This window comes from Hypanus sabinus, chromosome 3 (genome assembly GCF_030144855.1).
Source record: "Hypanus sabinus isolate sHypSab1 chromosome 3, sHypSab1.hap1, whole genome shotgun sequence".
NCBI lineage: Eukaryota > Metazoa > Chordata > Chondrichthyes > Myliobatiformes > Dasyatidae > Hypanus > Hypanus sabinus.
Window position 1 is genome coordinate 83,372,425 of NC_082708.1, and position 20,016 is coordinate 83,392,440.

Here is a 20,016-nt window from a genome sequence, read left to right on the forward strand (position 1 = left end):
GCCCGCCACTGACCACACCTCCACCAAAGGGTAACTGCAGTTCATGTCAACTGCCACACCCCTGCCTGCTGATTCGACTTCCTAATAAATATCAGGATTTCACCCATATCCGAGCTTCTCTCCCGAAACCCACGCTTTGGGACGTGTGCTCTTTACAATTTACTAATAACGCTGAACAAATACCATTTTTAGTTGACTCCTGAGTAATGCGGCTTTTGAGGTAACAAACAATTTCGAGGTGCAAAAATCATGGCTAAGGTAAGAAAGCTGAGGAATTTAAATTAGTATAATTTAGTAAGTTTATAATAATCTAGTATTAGTAATGCACATTCTGTGACTGTAAACATACCTTTAGTAACTGAGGACGCCACGTGACATAATCTCAATGCATTTTTGAAGTAAACATTGCAGTTTAGCTTGAGAATTACTATCTTCAATTAAGGAATTTCTGTTGTGATCTCTGACTAGAATGGTAGTACTTGCAGAAACACTAAAGAAACCTTCACACACCACAGTTTGTGCATCTATACTGACATGTGGTCAAGGATCTAACTGGCAGATTTCCAAGACGGTTTACAGGGTTGGGAATGTCAGGAAACGGGTGATCAATGGAGAGAAGGTGAGGGCTTTCTGTAATCCAACAGAGGTGAGAGCAGATCATGTCTCAGCAGGTGTTCCTATCAGGCGCTCTGCTGATGGATGAGAGTGGCCTGGGTTTGATATATGATACCACCAAGGAACAATATGATCCAAGTTCCTCTGTAAAGATCCATTGGGGTGTTGCATCAGAAACATTATATATACTACTATATATATATATATATATATAGAGCATTATATATACTACTGCCATGGAAACTACATTGATGTCAATGTTCCGGAGCGGCCCAGAGATATTTGCCATCTAGTTTCATTGTGAATTAATACAGAAGTATGGAGCCATGGACTGAATCTTGTCAATATTTTGTTCCATGAAGTGTAGCTTCATATAAAACTGATGGTCGGAATTTTGACTTCAAATATTAATCCTCGGCAGTTTGACATATTCCTCTGTACTAGTTGCTCTTCTTCCAAACTGAAGAGTGCTCCAGCCATGGCTCAGTCAGTGCACTTGCAACTCAAAGCTACAATGATATAGATTCTGGCAAAAAACTACAACATATTCTAGTTTAGCAGTGGGGGGGGGGGGGTCCTGCATGTCATATAGTCTTTTGTTCAGGATAACAAACTAAGGATTTATTATGTTTCTCAGGTCAAGTTTACTGTCATAAGCATACACATACGCGGTACAAATGCCATGAAAGTTTACTTTCTCCAGCAGCAGCACAATACATTACAGACATGACAAACATACTAAGTCAACTTAAAAGGTCCAATGTTAAAGATTTTCTTTCTTTTTAAATCTTTTTATTAATTTTTAAACATAAATGAAACATGAATACAAATTGTTTGAGAGTACATAATTGATAGTTTAAGTAGACATTCAAATATATAATAACAAATATATATATCCTCCCAAACTCATAGTATTTATGAACAAAAGAAACAAAAAGAAAAAAAAACCCAAAAAAAAGAGAAAAAAAAACACTAACATGGGCCGTTGCATAATGTTAAATACATACAGTAGTGCCAATAACTCCGAACCTCCATCCAAATAATTAAGGATAGTAAAAGTAAGGTTTAGGAAAAGACAGTTTACCTCATATGAAAATGTTGAATAAATGGTCTCCAAGTTTCTTCAAATTTAACTGAAGGATCAAAAACAGCGCTTCTAATTTTTTCTAAGCTCAAACAAGAGATAGTTTGAGAAAATCACTGAAATATAGTTGGAAGATATGCAAGAAATATAATTTCTTTCCAATTCAACAAAATAGATCTTCTAGCCATTAATGTAACAAATGCAATCATTCGTCGAGATGAAGAGGATAAACGACTATTATCCACCATTGGTAAACCAAAAATTTAAAAAGATTTTAAAGTTATCCAAAGGTAAGCAATTTTTATTCTTCAATCAACATCACTAAGTCTGCTCTCCTGATTGTTATCACAGTGCTACCTAGGGCAATTTGATGTGTGCAATTTCACCACATTGCAACAGCAATTACAATTAGTCCATTCTTTACTGGCTCTAAGGCACTTTGTGATTCCCGGACTTCAAAGGCAGGTTTTTGGTCATTTACAGAGTTCAATATTATTATCCAAGACACGGCTAAACACAGTGAGCTTGCTGAAACTCAACCATTGATGTCTGTGGGCACCATGTGTCACTTCTTCTTAAACTGATGCACACCTTTTCTCCTTACTCTTTTTTTTCTGCTACCTAATCAACCTCTTGATCAAATCAGAACTTTATAATTGATTTCACAGGCACAAACTTTAGTTAACATTTTAAGGTTGGTCAAAAGTAGCAGATTTTAATGATGGTCTCAAAGGAAGTGAAAGAAGCAAGGTTTAAGGAGGACATTACAGGGAGTAGGGTCTAGGAATTTGAATATATATCCATCATTGAGGCTGGAGTGTGAGGAATAAAGATTTCACAGATTTGTATTTGTTTCTAATTTTTGAAAGGAGTCGTTTTTTTCCACCAATTTGTAATTATTGCTTGTTTTTTTAGGCAGAACTATTTGGTAGGTTTGGCCACAATAGTAATGAGAGGAAGAAAACTGGTTTCCAATAGTAGTTAAACTGGAGTTTAAATAGGTTTCAAAAAAGAAATGCTGACAATTTTATTAACACAGCGATACGTTTTCAAGTTCTTTTAGGTACAACTCGCTCTGAGCCCATACCAGTTTCTATTGTAACTGATCATTAACTCATCTATTGATCCCTCTCTCCTCATTCACTTATGATCCTAAAGGGAAGTTGATAACACAGACCCACAGTTTGCCACTCAATAACAGTGCCAATTCAACACAATTCTGCCACCAAGTACTTGTAATTGTCTATGAGAATGCATGACATCAGAAAAATTTGTTTTGCATTAAATCCAGTTCTGAGAATCACATTCTAAAATGGATCCTTATTACATCTATGGAAAACTTTAGCAATATTTCTCTTCAATGTAATGAATACATATTCTGAACATATGCAAGGAATATTTATTTATCCTTACATTTACCTTGATTGGGATGTGGTGGAATATCATGTCCAAATCTGGACACCACTCATGAGTTCACCAGCTTGCTTTCTGGGGCTGAATGGATTGTCCGCAAGGAGATTAAGCCGTCTGTCTAGAGTACAAAAGATTGAGAGATAATCTCACTGAAACTGATTACTAGACAAATGCAGGGAAGATGCTCTTAGGATAGAGGTCACAGTCTCAGAGAAGGGGTCCAACATCCAGGACTGAAGACAGCAGAGTTCATTTTCTTCCAGAAATTTCTACCCAAGTGGGCTGTGAAGGATCAGACACCGAGTGCATTCAAGACCGAGATTGCTACAGTTTTGTATGCTTAGTGATTCAAGGGGAGAATTCAGGAAAGGGCCTTTGAAAAAGAAAAAAGTAATAATAGACCTTATTGAATGGTGGTTCAGGAGCAAGCTCCTGCTTATATATTTTTTGCAGCCTTGTATATTTTACTGCCCTTTCTCAAGTGGTTCCACTAATGCTTCCACCTTTCACTCTCCCCTGTTCTCCTTTGTGAACTTTCCCCTTTGATCCCCCCTTTCCCTGCCTTTCCCCCTTTCTTTACCAACACTGTGTTGATATTCATCCAGCTCCTTGTAACTTCTAACAAAGGTCTCAGTGGAATACCACTGGTCACAAACTTCCAGCCACAATAACACCTTTCCACCACTGCAATCTGTCTTCTATGGCCAAGCAAATTCTGAATCCAAACTTGCAATTTATCCTGCATCTATAATCGGTGAATCATCTTACCATGAAGTAAGTTATCAAAGTCCATGTAGATGATGTTCACTGTCCTACCTTCAACAATCATTTTCATCACCTCCTGAAAGAAATCAGCAAAATTTGTAAGACATGTCCTTCCCCACACAAACCCATGCTGACTGACCCTAATCATGGCCATGGTGTTTCAAATGCACCTAAATCCCATCCCTTTGCTTCTAATAGCTCTCAGTGGCTTCCGGCATTCTGTTGTGAGGCTCACTGCCCTAGAATTTCCTTGATTGCTCTATTTCCCTTCTTGAACAAAGGAACAACTCTTTTCTCACAGATGCTGCCTGACCTGCTGAGTTCTTCCAGCGTTGTGTTGGTATTCATTGTTTACTCTCAAGTCGTCTGGGACCAAACCAGTTATTAGTGAAGATACAAAGATCTTTGTCAAGAAACCAGCAAACTCTTCTTTTGCATCTCTCAAGAACCTTGGATATATACCCTCTGGTCTTAAGAATTTACCCACTTTAATATCCTTCAAGACACCCAGTGCCACTTCCTTCTGCTCTCAAAATTCCACAGCATCTTAGTATGCCTCACATTACTGATAGTATCCCACATATCCCTGGTGGAGACTGGCACAAAGTGCTCATTTAGTACCTTGCCTCCATGCTCTGGTTCCAGGCATAAATTCCATTCCTTCTCCTTGAGTGGTCCTAAAAGCTCCGCAGTTTTCCTGTCGTTTTTAATGTAAGTATAAAATGCCTTTGGATTCTCTTCTGTCTGACTTTCCAAGAACATTTCTTGACCACTTTGGGCTCCTGCTTGATTTTTCCTACTTACATTTCTCAAGAGTCAAGTCTAATTTTAGCTTTCTAAATCTTACATACTGCGACATGTGTGGGTAAGGGTGCCGAACGAGGGTCACCAGTTAAAAAAATAAACAGATGATAAGCCGGAACCGGAGTTAGTACAAGTGGTTTTATTTAGTACTAGGTGAAAAAAGTGCAGAAGCTGCGAAGCAGAAAGTATTTACAACTAGGTAAATGAAAACAAACATGCATGTACAAAAATTTACAAATATACAGACGCTTTTCCACACCACTTTTCAATATAACTATTCACCAACCATCAAATACAACCTCCACACCTCTGTAGCAAAGCCAGACTGGGAGGTTTAAATCTTTTCTCTCTCTCCAGTCCTGCCGACTGTACTTTCCCCACAGACACTGCCTGGCCCGTTGGATCCCGCCGCCATTTCCTGTGTTTACATCCGCCTGGCCTAGAAGGACTGGGGCATTCTTCTGTTGGTCTGGGGCAGGGGGAGAGAATAATCACATGACCAGACCATAATAATTATATCAGATGCAGAATTGGATCATTTTAAATTGGGATTATAACACTCTGTAGTTTCCTTCCACAACAAATGCCTTAGTTAAACCCACAGATCAGTGGCCACATGCTCAGATGAATATAACAGAATGATGTCCCCCCCACCAGTGGTGTTACCTGTGTAGGCTGTGGTGCGCCTGCTCCCACCAATTCAGGCATTATTTTAGGACACCTCAAACTGTCCCCTGGGTCTTTCGGGGCCGTTCTGTGGGGGTGAGTGAAAATAAATGAAAGTGTTGGGAAAGTTGGTGTCTAGATCCTCATTTTTATGTTATAAACCCGTAGAGCACGGTAACTGATTAACCGTTGTTTTACTGTGGGGTGTGTAGATGGGGAACCCAGGGAGGCTGAAGTGTGAACAACCGGGGACAGGACGAGGAGGAGTGACTACCCGGGCAAAGGGGCAAGCTTAGCGGCAGAATTAGAGTTTCCAGCTTGCTCTTTTCCTTTTTGACAAAATTCACCCTTTCTCTCCTTAATTAAAGTTCCGTTACCTTGCCATCCACATCCTTCGTCCTCACTGGTACATGGCCGATTTGAGCCCTAATCACAAGCAAGAGGAAATCTGCGGCTGCTGGAAATCCGAGCAACACACACACACAATGCTGGAGGAATTCAGCAGGCCAGACAGCATCTATGGGGGAAAAGTGCAGCCGAAAACCTTCGGCAGGATTCGAATCAGCTTGTTTTTTTTTAAGCAGCTATCATGTCAGACGTCGTCTTTCCTGATAGCAACATTCTCTTTTTTTTGTAATTTATTTTTTTAATTAAAGTTCATCATCAAACAAACATTTCCATAAGATGTATTTCAGGCATTGTGTGTGTATATATATATATATATGTCACTTCCCCAGCTTCTGTCGTAATCTGTTCTCCACCAATTTAGTGCTTCTATGGTAATGTCAAGGTCTATCGTTATTCACAAACTTAAAACTTGAGTGTTTACTGCAAGTGCATTATCCCTCGGCCCGAAACGTCGACTGTGCTTCTTCCTATAGATGCTGCCTGGCCTGCTGTGTTCCACCAGCATTTTGTGTGTTGTTTGAATTTCCAGCTTTTGCAGATTTCCTTGTGTTTGCATCCCTAACTTTTCTTGGTTTTGATCTTAGATCATTGATGTGAAACATTAACCTGCTTTTAGCAATATTCAGCAACATCTATTTAATGTGGATAGCTAATTTTATAAATGATTATTAAAGAATTCATTATTACCACTGATCTTTTCACCTCCAAACTTTCTGGCAGCTCATTAATTTTATACTCCAGTTCAGTACTTCCACATCTGTCATCATTGTAGAAACCACATCTTATCTCACTCTCTGCTTCTCCATTCTAAAGTGTTGCACTTTGTGGATATTGAAACCAGTGCAGAAGATTGGATGAGGGTGGGGGAGAGGTAGTAAAGTGAAATGAGTGGTCCCCCAAAATAATTTTAAAATGAGTAATGCTCTGTCTTTCCTAACAGAGAAAAGCTGCAGGGAGCATGCTTCATGAGTCACCTTGGCCCAAAACTCAAATTATACATTTGAGTGATTTCATTAGTAAGATTTCAGAGCACAGACAGTAAACATTCATGGAACTCAATTTTGTGAGAAACTTTCCTGTATCCACTAAAATTAGATGTTTTATATCTGTAACCAGTAACCAGCCTTCTTGTGGCCAAGACATTGACTCTCTAACAAAGTAGATGATATTGCACCTAGCACACCTCTCTGTCTATCCCAAAATGACAAATCATAGGATTCATGATAAAGTGTTGTACATGAGGGAAATCTGAACCCACCACAATCTATATAATACATAGAATAATTATGATAAAATCTTCACTATCTGTTGCCTAGCAATACAGTCAAAAAGACATTATGACAAATTTATTTTTGTTAAACTTTTAAATATTTACCAAGAGAGGAAAAATGAGTCCCAAGCCTAGATAAGCAATCTGGTAATAGAATGATTTTATAAGCTATACAATAGAAATCATGTCCCTAAACAGGGATGCTTTTCATTGATTGACATTTAAAGTTTAACTCCACTGCAGCCACCCTTGCCCATCACCCTGTTTCTTTTCCCTCCTCCCCCTCCTCCATCTGCCTATCACGAGACACTCCTTCCACTGAGCTCACTCCACCCACTGTTCCTATGTGGCCAACCATCTCCCTTATCTGATCCCATGCTCCACCTTACTTTCCCGTCATATTTTGTCACCTGTACCCTTTGTTGACTCCACCTGTCACCTTCCGGTCTCTTTTGCTATTTTCACTTCATTCCTCCATCTGCCCATCACACTTCATCAACTGGATTCACTCTTGGCCTTATTAGTTCTTCTCCTTCCTGTCACCTCCTTATATTGACTATTTTCCTGTCCAGATGAAAAATCTCGACTTGAAATGTCGACTGTCTATTTTCCTCCATAGATAAAAGAATGATAAATAATAGAGAAAGTGAGAGAGGATGGGAGGAAAGGGGATTAAAAAACTGAGAGCCAGTGTTGGGTTTTAAAAAAAAGGTGAGGGAGAGGATGAGAGAAAGGGGGATGTTGAGAATAAACAAAACTGAAATGGAGAGAGAAATTTGCTATTGTTTGAAACAAATAACTTGCAAAAGCTGGACTGAGTAAGTCTGAAGAAAGCCCCGGAACAATAGAAGTTGGGTGTTTAGTGTTGGGCTTGGTTGAGGTTGTGTTTGGGGTAATGGCAAGGGTGGGATGTATGCACTTGACTTGTGTCAGGAAAATAAAATGGTGCATGATGTCACAAGTCAAGCCACTTTTTATTGTCACTTAACCATAACTGCTGGTACAGTACACAGTAAAAACAAAACAATGTTTTTCAGGACCATGGTGCTACATGAAACAGTACAAAAACTACACTGAACTACGTAAAAACAACACAGAAAAAAACTACACTGGACTCAGATCTACCCAAGACTGCATAAAGTGCACAAAATAGTGCAGGTATTACAATAAATAATAAACAAGACAATAAATAGAGGGCAATAAGTTGGTGTCAGTCCAGACTCTGGTTATTGATGAGTCTGATGGCTTGGGGGAAGAAACTATTACATGGTTTGGTCGCGAGAGCCCAAATGCTTCGGTGCCTTTTCCCAGATGGCAGGAGGGAGAAGAGTTTGTATGAGGGGTACGTGAGGTCCTTCATAATGCTGTTTGCTTTGCGGATGCAGCGTGTAGTGTAAATGTCCATAATGGCAGGAGGAGAGACCCCGATGATCTTCTCAGCTGACCTCACTACCTGCTGCAGGGTCTTGCGATCCAAGATGGTGCAATTTACGAACCAGGCAGTGATGCAGCTGCGCTCAATACATCCTCTGTAGAATGTGATGAGGATGGGGGGGGGGGGGGTGGTGGGAGATGGACTTTCCTCAGCCTTCGCAGAAAGTAGAGACATTGCTGGGCTTTCTTTGCTATGGAGCTGATGTTGAGGGACCAGGTGAGATTCTCCGCCAGGTGAACACCAAGAAATTTGGTGCACTTTATGATCTCTACTGAGGAGCCGTCGATGTTCAGTGGAGATTGGTCGCTCTGTGCCCTCTTGAAGTCAACAACCATCTCTTGTTTTTTTCACATTCAGAGACAGGTTTTTGGCTCTGCACTAGTCTGTTAGCTGCTTCACCTCCTCTCTGTATGCTGACTACAAAATTACTAACAAGATTACTAACTACAAAATTAATCATATTACATTGAGATAAACTTTATGATGCATTTATTAAATAGAGATTACTCTCAAATGGGAACTGCAGATCTAAATACACAAGGAAAAATTGAAGCATTTTCCTCAAAGTAGCTGTCAGATTCAGTGGCATCCTCCAGCATTTTATATGTTCTTCCCCAAAATACAACTCTGCAAATATGAAACCGGATGTAATAATTTGCAATGAGAGCTTTGTTATTAAAGATTAATGCCACACAAAATAAACAGAGCAAATATGTTCCCACCAAGAGAAAATAAGTGTAACTTCCAAATCCAACAACTTCTGGATGTAATTAATGACACAGAATATCTATGGCAATGAAAATAATCCAAAACATTTGCTTGACATATAAAAGGCATGTATCAAATCTGTTAATACTCCTGTACCTATTAAAATCAAATCTAGACCAATAGCTGGAGGAAAGGGGCAGACTCACTTCCTGATTTTTCAAAATTGTTCCATAATCTTCAATACATAAGTCTGAGTTAGATCAGGTCCATAAATACTTAAGACTTGCAATATTGTCCAGGCAAAGCAGCACTCCATACACACTATCCACTCTCCTGCTACTCCCCCCCACCGCCACAATTGTTACAATGTACAGGAACAATCCCAACAATGCTGCTTTAATAACACTTTACAAACTTTCAGTCTCTATCATCTAGAACAGTGGTTCTCAATCTTTTTTGTGTCATGAACCCCTACCATTAACTGAGGTGTCTGTGGACCCCAGGTTGGGAAGCGCTGATCTAGAAGGAGAGAGAATACGGGTGTTCCACTACATGCAAATCCCTTACTGACTTGTAAATCTATCTCTGTTCCTTCATTGTTGATCAATAAGTACCAAAGTGCTCCCTACATTAACAGAGTACAGACTGTAAATGATTCCAGACTTCTCCAGGGCATTTAGGGTTGGGTGTTCAATATCAATCATCTTTCTAAGTTTAAAGCTCAAAGTACATTTTTTAATCGAAGTATGTATACTACATACAACTTTGAGATTTGTCTCCTTACAGGCAGCTAAAAAACCCATTAAAAAAAGTCCGTAAAACATAGAAAATCTACACCACAATACAGGTACTTCGGCCCACAATACTGTGCCGAACATCGAACATGCAATAAAAAAACATTGTGCAAACAATAAAAGTAAGCAAATAGCTCTCAGAACTGAAGTTCACGAAAGTGAGTGCACAGCCACGAAGCCAGTCGCCACTGCAGCTGGTCCAGGAGCCCGTTACTTGCAGACCGTAGCCTTTGATCAGCACAGAGACGAGTCGACCTCACAGAGCAGCGAGCTGAACACCAGCCCATCCCTCTGCTCTGGCTCCAAAACCCTGACCTTTTCAATCCAACCTGGCGCTTAAGGCCTCAAGTCATGCCTTGCTCTCGGACCTGGGCCCTGTACTTTGATATGTGGAAATTAAAATAAAATAGATTCTGAACAAAGTCAATGAAAATACTTCATAACAGATATTCATTAAGTACATGTTTAATATGTTTGGTTTAGCTTTTTGAAGCTTATGACTGTAATAGTAAGCTTCAAGTTAACGTTTGCCTAAGATTAAAGAAGATGGGAGATACACAGAATACCACGGACAGCCTTCAGGTTCCCTGTGGTGTACTCTGCTATCTATCCAGGGCATATATTTGTGATTGGCTTATTTTTTTATCATTTAACATTTTGTAACATTTGTTCCTTAAAAAAAAAGTCATCTGAATTTAAGGTTTATAACTGCTGCAAATTTGATAAGTCACATTTCATGAAGTGTTTCCAATATTTAAATTTAAGCAGTTAATTAGCCTGTAAATCATTGCATTGTTAAAATAAACAGGATAATTCACTGGTTTGAATACCCGAGACAACAATTTCACACAAGTTCAACATATGCTCAGGCACCTATATGGGGAAAAACTGGGATTCATTATCTGCTGTGTAAGGTGTGTTTTGTTCAGTTAGAGGACAAATGCTTAGGAATAAAGATACAAGCTTGAATAGAGCATTCAGCGTTCAAACTGCTCTACCAATCCGCTGCTGAACCCTACCTTGTCTTTACTTGCTCACCTTTCTTTTCCTATCCTTAATAAATAAAAAGGTCTATCAATGTCAGTCTTGAAAGGTTCAGTTGGCTCAGCAGACACATCTGGGAGGGGGTGGAGGGGCTAGTTTACAGATCTTTCATTGGGTGAAAAGGTTCTTACAGATTTGGGGCTATTTTTAGGTTACTTGGCACTGGATAATATATCTGTAGTGTACACAAGCAATCGTGATGAGTGTGAAAGAGGATTGGTTACAACTTATCTGAATCCAGTGGAAGAGCTGTGAGATTTGGACTGGGGTGTGGATATTATCTACATACATGGGTGAGTGTGTTACTACAGATTCAGGTTTGCCATTTCCTTTCATTAGAAGGCCATTTGAATATTCTACAAAAAGTCAAAGCATGTGATGACAATATGGCAATGCAGGATTTGATAGTCAGGAGTTGGTATTAATCCTAAGAAAATATTCTTACTTGTTATACTACTCCCAGATATTATACTACTTCTGGTTATTAGAATTAGAGCAGGAAATTAGGAAGTCCTTACAGAAAAGTGAGATTTATAGATCATAGAACATCTAACAGTACAACACTGGAACAGAACCTTTGCTCAATGCTGTCTGTGCCAACCATCTTAATTTAATTCATGCTTGCAGATGGTCTATATCCTTCTATTCTCCGCCTATTCTTGTACCTGCCTACATGCATCTTAAAATTGCTGACGTATGTTTCTAGAAGTGCATTTCAGGGATCTACCAGTCTCTGAGTAAACAAACTTGCCTCAGAAATCTTCTTTAAAATGTTTCCTTTTCACCTTATAACTATGTTCCCTAGCATTTGATATTTCCATCCTGGGAAAGTGACTCTGAATATGTACCCTATCTAAGATTCTCATAGTTATATATATTTCTTATCAGGTCACTCCTCGTCCTGTGACACTACAGAGCAAACAGTCCAGGTTTGTCTAACCTCTCCTTATAGCTAATATTGTTCAATCCAAGCAACATCCTGGTAAACCTCTTCTGCACCCAATATACCAAAAGTCTGATCAAAGTTTAATTCAGTTGCAGCAAAACTTGACAACTTTTACTCTCTGCATCCCACTTCAGGGTTGTAAAATGATTGACATTTCAGGGCTATCAACCAATGTAATATTTAAGAAGAATCTTAAATATACTGTGAAATTAGGGCCTCTGGAATTATTTCTAATATTTAACCAGTTGTTTCATCCAAACACTTTCTTTTGCCTATCAAGAAGACAGGGCTCTATTCATTTCTATCCGAAACCATAACTTCATTCTTCTGATGGTAAATTAATACAATTGTACTACATTGATACATCATGTTTAACTTTCCACACAATTATACCTGTGACTCCCATTTTAATGGTAGTAACAGGATCTACTAATTTGTGAGTGAGAACTTAAGTCAGGAGGAAAATCCATTAGTTCACTTGGGATTGAGCAAGTGGGTGTAATGTCTTCTTGAATACATTGAGATATGCAAATAAATCCAAAATATGTAATGTAGAATTGCAAAATCAGAATCAGATTCTGAATCAGAATCAGGTTTAATAATCATCGGCAAACGTTGTGAAATTTGTTAACTTTGTGGTAACAGTACAATGCAATACATGAAAAATATAGAAAAAACTGAATTACAATAAATATATATATATTAAGAAGTTAAGATAAGTAGTGCAAAAACAGAATTTTTTAAAAAGTACTGAGGGAGTATTCATGGGTTCAGTGTCCATTCAGAAATCAGATGACAGAGGGGAAGAAGCTGTACCTGAGTGTGATTCAGGCTTCTGTACCTCCTTCCTGATGGTAACAGTGAGAAGGGGGCATGTCCAGGGTGGTGGGGGTACGAAATGATGGATATGGCCTTTTTGAGGCACTGCTCCTTGAAGATGTCTTGGATACTAAGGAGGCTGGCACTCATGATGGAGCTGACTAATTTTCTAACTCTGCAGCTTACTTTGATCCCATGCAGTAACCCACCCCCCATACCAGATACAATATTTACATGTTGACTTTCTAAGCTCTTGGTGTTAAACCGAATATCTGTGAAGCTATTTCATTATTTGAAAATAACAGACACTAGATGATTCTGCTGTTCAACAGGATTGCAGCAAGCACACACAAAAATACACTATCAATAGCATATTTCTATACATTACAATATTGGTGTATGTTTCCTGGATATGATCAGGGCTAAGATTAAGAGCATAGGACAAAAGGCATTCTGGTAAAGCCTAGAGAAGTAATTCTATTCCCCAAGCATAACAAAGGTTATCACAGAATAATTATTATGATCTCCCTTCATCTCTTTGGATCATGTATCCTGCTGGCCTCCATCAAGATATGTCAGGGAAGCAGGAGTAACAGATGGGAAGTCTTATTTAAATGGTCCATTCACTCAGTTTTGAAAAGGCTTGAAGTTTAAATTTGGAGATGCTGCTTGTGCTTTTTTGCACAACATATCTATAAGAATGACTGAAAATTGCCAGTTATCAGTAGGGATTCACAGTAAGTTAATAGCAAAGACAAGCTGATATGGATGCATCTTAATGAGAGATGGTCCAACTGCAGTCATCATTCTTCTGTGTGAAAACTGAGCAATGATGACTTTTGAAAGGGTCCATGAATTATTAATTTTGACAATTTGATAAATGCTTCAGACTCTTGCTGTCACAGTGAGCTATTTTTATATTACATATTTCTGTTCACCATAGCATGAACTTATAAATGAAAAGTTATTCCAAAGTATTTGTCTGAAAAGTTTGCAAACACTAAATTCCCATTCCTTCAAGTGTTGAGATACTATACATATCCTGCCATAATGCCAGTTTCTACACTTAAAGAAGATTTTATCAGGACATAGATAATTGAATGTAAACAGGAGAAGGAACTTGGACTCATACAGCACTTTTCACAGCTTTCTGACTCTGCGAAAACCTCATTAATAAAGCATTGCTCATTGAGGAAACAGCAATGGAAAATGTAAGCAGTTTCAAATTCCTGGGTGTCAACATCTCTGAAGATCTATCCTGGGCCCAATATACTGAGGCAATCACAAAGAAGGCTTGACAGTGGCTATATTTCATTTGGGTTTTGAGGAGACTTTGTATGTCACCAAAGGGGCTCACAAATTTCTACAGATGTGCCTGGAGGCAGTCTTAACTGGTGGCATCCCACCTAGCATAGAGGGGCCACTACAAAAGAATGGAAAAAACTGTAGCAAATAACAAACCCAGCCAGTTCCATCATGAGCACTAGCTTCCCCAATATCAAGGATATCTTAAAAGGTTGGTGCTTCAAAAAGGTAACACTCATCATTTAAGATCCCCATCACACAAGACTTGCCCTCTTCTCATTGTTGCCATCAAGGAGGAGGTGCAGGAGCCTAAAGACCCACTTTCAATGTTTCAGGAGCAGCTTCTTCCCCTCCGCCATCAAATTTCTGAATTGGCAATGAACTCATGTACACTACCTTTTTTTTCTTTGTCTTTGTTCTGTTTTTGCACTACTATTTCATTTTATATATAATTGCAATTTTTAGGCTTTTTTAATTGTGTATTGTGATGTACTGTTGCCACAAAACAACACATTTCATGACATATGCCTGTGATATTAAACATGATTCTGATTCTGAAGAATGGCAGCCTTTTGAAAATTAATTTAGAAGATTTGTGTATCGTTGATAAGGTCTACATTTATTATGTTTCCCTAATCTCTCTCTGGAAGTTGGTAGTGAGTTTCTTTCTGTTAGCAGTTTATATCCAACACTATCATCCCCTTAAAACTCATCGCAAAGTTCCAAAACCTGGGCTTGGTACCTCCCTGTATGACTGGTACCTTAATTTCCTCTCTGACAGACCCTACTTAGTACAGAATAGCAACAACATCTCTTCCACACTCATCATGAGCACAAGTGCACTGGAGGGCCACATGCTTTACTCAAATTATGCTTAACTACAGCTCCAATGCTGTATTTAAGTTTGTTGACAAAATCACTGTCATTATCCAAATCAAAAGTGGTGGCATATAGGAGGGAGATTGAATATCTGCTTGAGTAGTACCACAACAACATCTCAACATCAGCAAAACCAAACAGCTAATAATTAACTACAAGAGGAAGAAACTGGAGATCCATGAGCCAGTCCTCGTTTGGAAATGAAGGTGGAGAGGGTCAGTGGCTTTAAATTCCTTAACGTTTGTATATCGAGGGATATCTCTTGGGTCCAGCACATAGTCTCATCGCAAAGAAGGCATGGCAGCACCTCAATTTTCTTACAAGTTTGCACCAAAAACTTTGCTTAACTTCTATGAATACATAGTGAACTGGTTGTATCGCAGCATGGTGTGGGAACACCAGTAACCAGGAATGGAAAAGCCTACAGAAAGTCATGGATACAGCCCAGTTCATCATAGCTGAAGCCCTCCCCACTATTGAGTACATTTACATGGAGTGCCGCCAGAAGGAAGCAGCATCCATCATCAAAGATCTCCACCATCCAGGCCAAGTCCTCTTGCTACTACCATTGGATAGGAGGTAGAGGAGCTTTCGGTCCCACACCACCAGGTTCATGAGCAGTTATTACCATGAGCCTCCAGAGCTGGCATGGATAACTTCATTCACCACTACTCTGAACTGATTCTATGGTCTACAGACTTAATTTCAAGGTCCCTTTACAACTCATGTTCCTAGTATTTACTTGCACAGTTTGTCTTCTTTTGTGCATTGGTGATGGTCACTCTTTGTCTGTTTATCTATAGTTTCTTTTTGTAAAATTTTGTTTTATTTCTTCTAAGTGGTTGCAGGGAAATGAATCTCAAGGTAGTATATAGTAACATATGCATAATAATAATAAATTTATTTTGAACTTTGAATTTTGTTACAGTCCTGCAGAAACTCCACTTACAGCATTGGTGGGTAAGGAATTACTGTATATGGATCCAGCAACAATGAATGAGTGGAAATGCAGGACTAGAAATGTGTTTTAACAATTGCAGACAAGCAGTAATAGGAACAAAAAAACCATTGATGTTGATAATGTAATATAAAAACTGAAAATGGTGAGATATTTAATAGGTCAGGCAGCATCAATGCAGAGAGTAAACTCTTTTACTCTGTTACAATGTTGTAGGTTGATTGGTACCACTACTCTAAACATTCACTCACTCAGCCATTGTCAACGTGAAGCATTTATAAAAGTATTCCAGCAGTAAGCTCTTAGGTAGCTTAATATTTCAACAAATTAGAAGGACGAATGGAGGCATGGCAATGTTACAAGCTGTGAGCTCCCCCATACTATAACCTATCTTAGCTTGGAAATATAATCCTGTTATTAGTTTTGAACAATATTATTGGGTCACCCTAATATTGCTATGAATGTGAAATAAAAATCAAGAACCTGATGTACAAGGTTTACTCTGCTCTCCCCATTTCCCTCAACGGAGATCCCTACCACCCAGGTCATGCTCTCCTCTCATTGCTGGCAGCAGGTAGAAGTTACAAGAGCCTCAGGACTTGCACCACCAGGTTCAAGAACAATCTTCAGGCTCTTGAATCAAAGGGAATAACTACACTTACCTGCCCCATCATTGAAATTTTCCCACAACCAATGATCTCACTTTAAGGGCTCTATGTTGTTATCTCATGTTCCTGTTATTTATTTATATTTTCATTTGCACAGTTTGTTGTCTTCTGCACTCTGGCTAATCTTTCATTAATCCTGTTATAATTACTATTCTATAGATTTGTTGATTATGCCCACAAGAAAATAAATCTCAGGGTTGTATATGGTGACAGATATGTACTTTGATAATAACATTGAACCTTGGTACATTTCAGGTTCTCTCTGTTGCAACATTACATAGTACATGAACTGTTCACAACCAGGTTTTAAAGGAACATGCCACTGCCCAAGCAACATTTTGCCAATACAACAGAGTGTTGCTAGTGAGTCAGTGGATTTGGAAGAATGAGTACGCCTAGAGCGAGCAGAGAAACTGAACACATCTCAGAAGAGCAGTGTCAACATGAGGACCAGAGAAACCATGGAAGATCACAGAAGCCAATAAACAGGTGCTGTTGGTGGAAGGTTGTCAGGGGATGCCTCTGTAAAGAATATGCCTGTAGTTGATGACCACACACACACGGAAAAGCCAGAAAAATCCAATGATTGTTCAGCCCACATCTGTGAGGTGAATGTAATCAAATCTAATCATTATGGTTTTATGAATGGTAAATCGTGTTTGACAAACTTAAGGATGTAAGAGGTAATAGAGGGGAACCCATAAATATAAAATATTTAGATTTCCAAATGGTATTTGACAAGTGCATGATGGACTATTTCAGTGTTGCACTGTAAACGGTGATTTGGATTGAATCCTTTTCAGGCTGGATGTACTGTAACCTGCAGAATATGCAGGGTTGAGTCTTGGCCCTCAATTGTTTACTATTGACATTAATGACCTGGAAGAAGAAATGAAATGCAAGGTTTCCAAGTTAACCAATGGTACAAAAATAGGTGGTGTTGAGGACATTGTTTTTCTGCATAGTTGGAGTGATTGGGTGAAAATCTGACAAATGACATTTAATGTGGAGAAGTGTGAGACCAATGAACTTCAGTAAGAAAAGTCAAAAGGCAGATTACTACCTTGAGCAGAGATTCCCACCCTTTTTTATGCAATGGACCCCCACCATAGACCCTAGGTCTGGATACCCCCGGGAAAGAATGGAAGTGGTAAAGTACCGAGTGATCTAGATGTATAAATCACAACAGGTTAGCAGGCAGATTCAGCCAGCAGTTAAGAAGACAAATGGGAACTTGGCTCTTATTGCAAAGGGATTGGAGTTTAAAATTAGGGAGATTTTGTCACAGTTGTATAGGTATTGGTGAGTCCTCACCTGGAACACTATGCTGGTTTTTGTCACCTTGTACCAAAGGATGTTATCCAAAAGAGATTTACTATGCAAACAAGACTAGAGAGTTTGGATCTGTATTCCTTGGAGTTTAGATAAATGAGGGGTTACCTTGTTTGAGTATACGAGGTCCTAAGTGTGCATTACTGTGATATTCTGGTGCTGCTGCAACTTATTTTCTGTGACTTATCTATTTAATACTGTTTTTCTATTACTGTCTTGTTTTTATCTACTGCTTTGTTTGATTGCCTGAGAGGAAGCCAAACAGAGTTTCATTGTACCTGTTTCAATTCAATTCAAAAGTGTACTTGACATGGCAGATGCAGTGATGTTCTCAACAGATGGAGAGTCACAGACAACAGGATATAGTTACAAAATGTGGGCTGGTCATTTAAAACCTGTTTTATCAGAGGACAGTGAATCTGTGGAATACTCTGCCCTTGAGGATGATGGGGGCTACACCATGAGATATTTTTAAGGTGAAGATAGAGAAAAGAAAGATTGAGGAATTGAAGGTTGATAGCAGCATAGATCAAACATAATCATATTACATTGTGGGGCTGGATTGAGGAGCTGGGTAACCTAATCCTGCTCCTTTTTTCCCAGAGTTTTTAATGAGGACAAATCTCCTCTCCTTGAGTATGGAGAGTGAGTGTCTTTCCCCAGCGTGGCAGTGGAAAGCACACTGTCCACACACATCCCCACTTTTCACCCTGACATGGAGAGAGTTTAGTGATGAAGCAGCTGTCAGTTGAATAGGGATACATCATTGAGAAACTCCACTAAAAATGGTTGAGATGATTTATTCCAACAGTTATAACCAGCTTCATTTCTGACAATAAAGACGTTTGTTGGAAAAGGGTTCTCTGATTTTGATTGCACTTGCATCTTCTATTTCAATCATGGAACCATTTGTGCTACCTCTCAAAATTCTGGCATAACTTGAATGTCTTTGTTAATGGCTCAAAGTGAAGACAATGGGTAACAGTGTCAGAATGAAGGATCCAACCTTTTATTGGATCCAATCCCAGTAACAAATGGTTATCATCTTATTAAAATCTCCTATGTTTTGTGAAGTAATCCATTTCTCCCTTTGAATGTGTGTCTAAAGAAAACATTTCATTTTTATCCATTTCTTTCAAAACTCATCCAACTTTAATGAGATTCAAAGAGAAGGATAAGAATGACAACAGATGCAAATTATCTTCTTTTGGAATAATGTCAGGAAATGAAGGAAATATATTTTTACTTAATCTTTTGAGATCATGGAATATCATTGGCATAGAAAATAGTAGATGCCTTTATTCCTTCTACCAAAATGCATGACAACACACCCCACTATGCTATATTCCATCTGCCACTTGTTTGCCCATTCTCCCAATCTGTTCACATGCTTCTCAGACTCTCTGCTTCCTCAACACCACCTATCTTCATATTGACTGCAAACTTGGCCACACTCCATCAATTCTGTCATCCATACATAGAACATGAAAAGAAGTGGTCCTAATACTGAACCTTGTGTACCACTACCAGTCACCAGCAGCCAACCAGAATAGGCCCTCTTGATTCCGACTCCTTACCCCCTGTCAGTCAGCCAATCTTCTATCCATGCATTCGCTGAACACCTCCGCTCTGTTCGCCAGAGAAAGCAGGATCTCCCAGTGGCCACACATTTTAATTCCACATCCCATTCCCATTCTGATATGTCTATCCATAGCCTCCTCTACTGTCAAGATGAAGCCACACTCAGGTTGGGGGAACAACACCTTATATACTGGCTGGGTAGCCTCCAACCTGATGGCATGAACATTGACTTCTCTAACTTCCATTAATGCCCCTCCTCCCCTTCTTACCCTGATATATTTATTTTCCCCCCTCTTTTGTTCTCTCTCTCTCTCTGCCTATCACTCTGCCCATTCTCTATCTCCCTCTGGTGCTCCCCTCCCCCCTTCTTTCTCCCTAGGCCTCTCGTCCCATGATCCTTTCCCTTCTCCAGCTCCGTATCCCTTTTGCCAATCACCTTTCAAGTTCTCAGCTTCACCCCACCCCCTCTGGTCTTCTCCTATCATTTCTCATTTCCCCCCTCCCCCTCCCACTTTCAAATCT

General features: G+C 39.2%; 1 protein-coding gene and 1 long non-coding RNA gene across 15 annotated transcripts in view; one reads left to right on the top strand and one right to left on the bottom strand.

The window, feature by feature from the left end:
• LOC132391486 (NALCN channel auxiliary factor 1) overlaps window positions 1-20,016 on the bottom strand; it is a 781,780-nt gene that overhangs the window by 118,688 nt on the left and 643,076 nt on the right. The window contains exons 1-3 of one of the 14 annotated variants that reach the window (XR_009511240.1): window positions 4,989-5,102; window positions 3,881-3,953; window positions 1,410-3,230 (exon numbers count right to left, since the gene is read on the bottom strand). The exons of 1 other annotated variant lie outside the window; for it this stretch is intronic. The gene's annotated coding sequence lies outside the window, so the exon portion shown is untranslated. Of the gene's footprint in view, window positions 1-1,409; window positions 5,109-20,016 lie in introns of those variants that run through there. 12 more of the 14 variants (XR_009511237.1, XR_009511238.1, XR_009511234.1 and 9 more) reach the window with 12 other exon arrangements.
• Window positions 5,402-18,993, top strand: LOC132391488 (uncharacterized). Its single transcript, XR_009511242.1, has 3 exons — window positions 5,402-5,443; window positions 8,063-8,183; window positions 16,837-18,993. It is a non-coding gene; the product is annotated as an uncharacterized LOC132391488 (long non-coding RNA).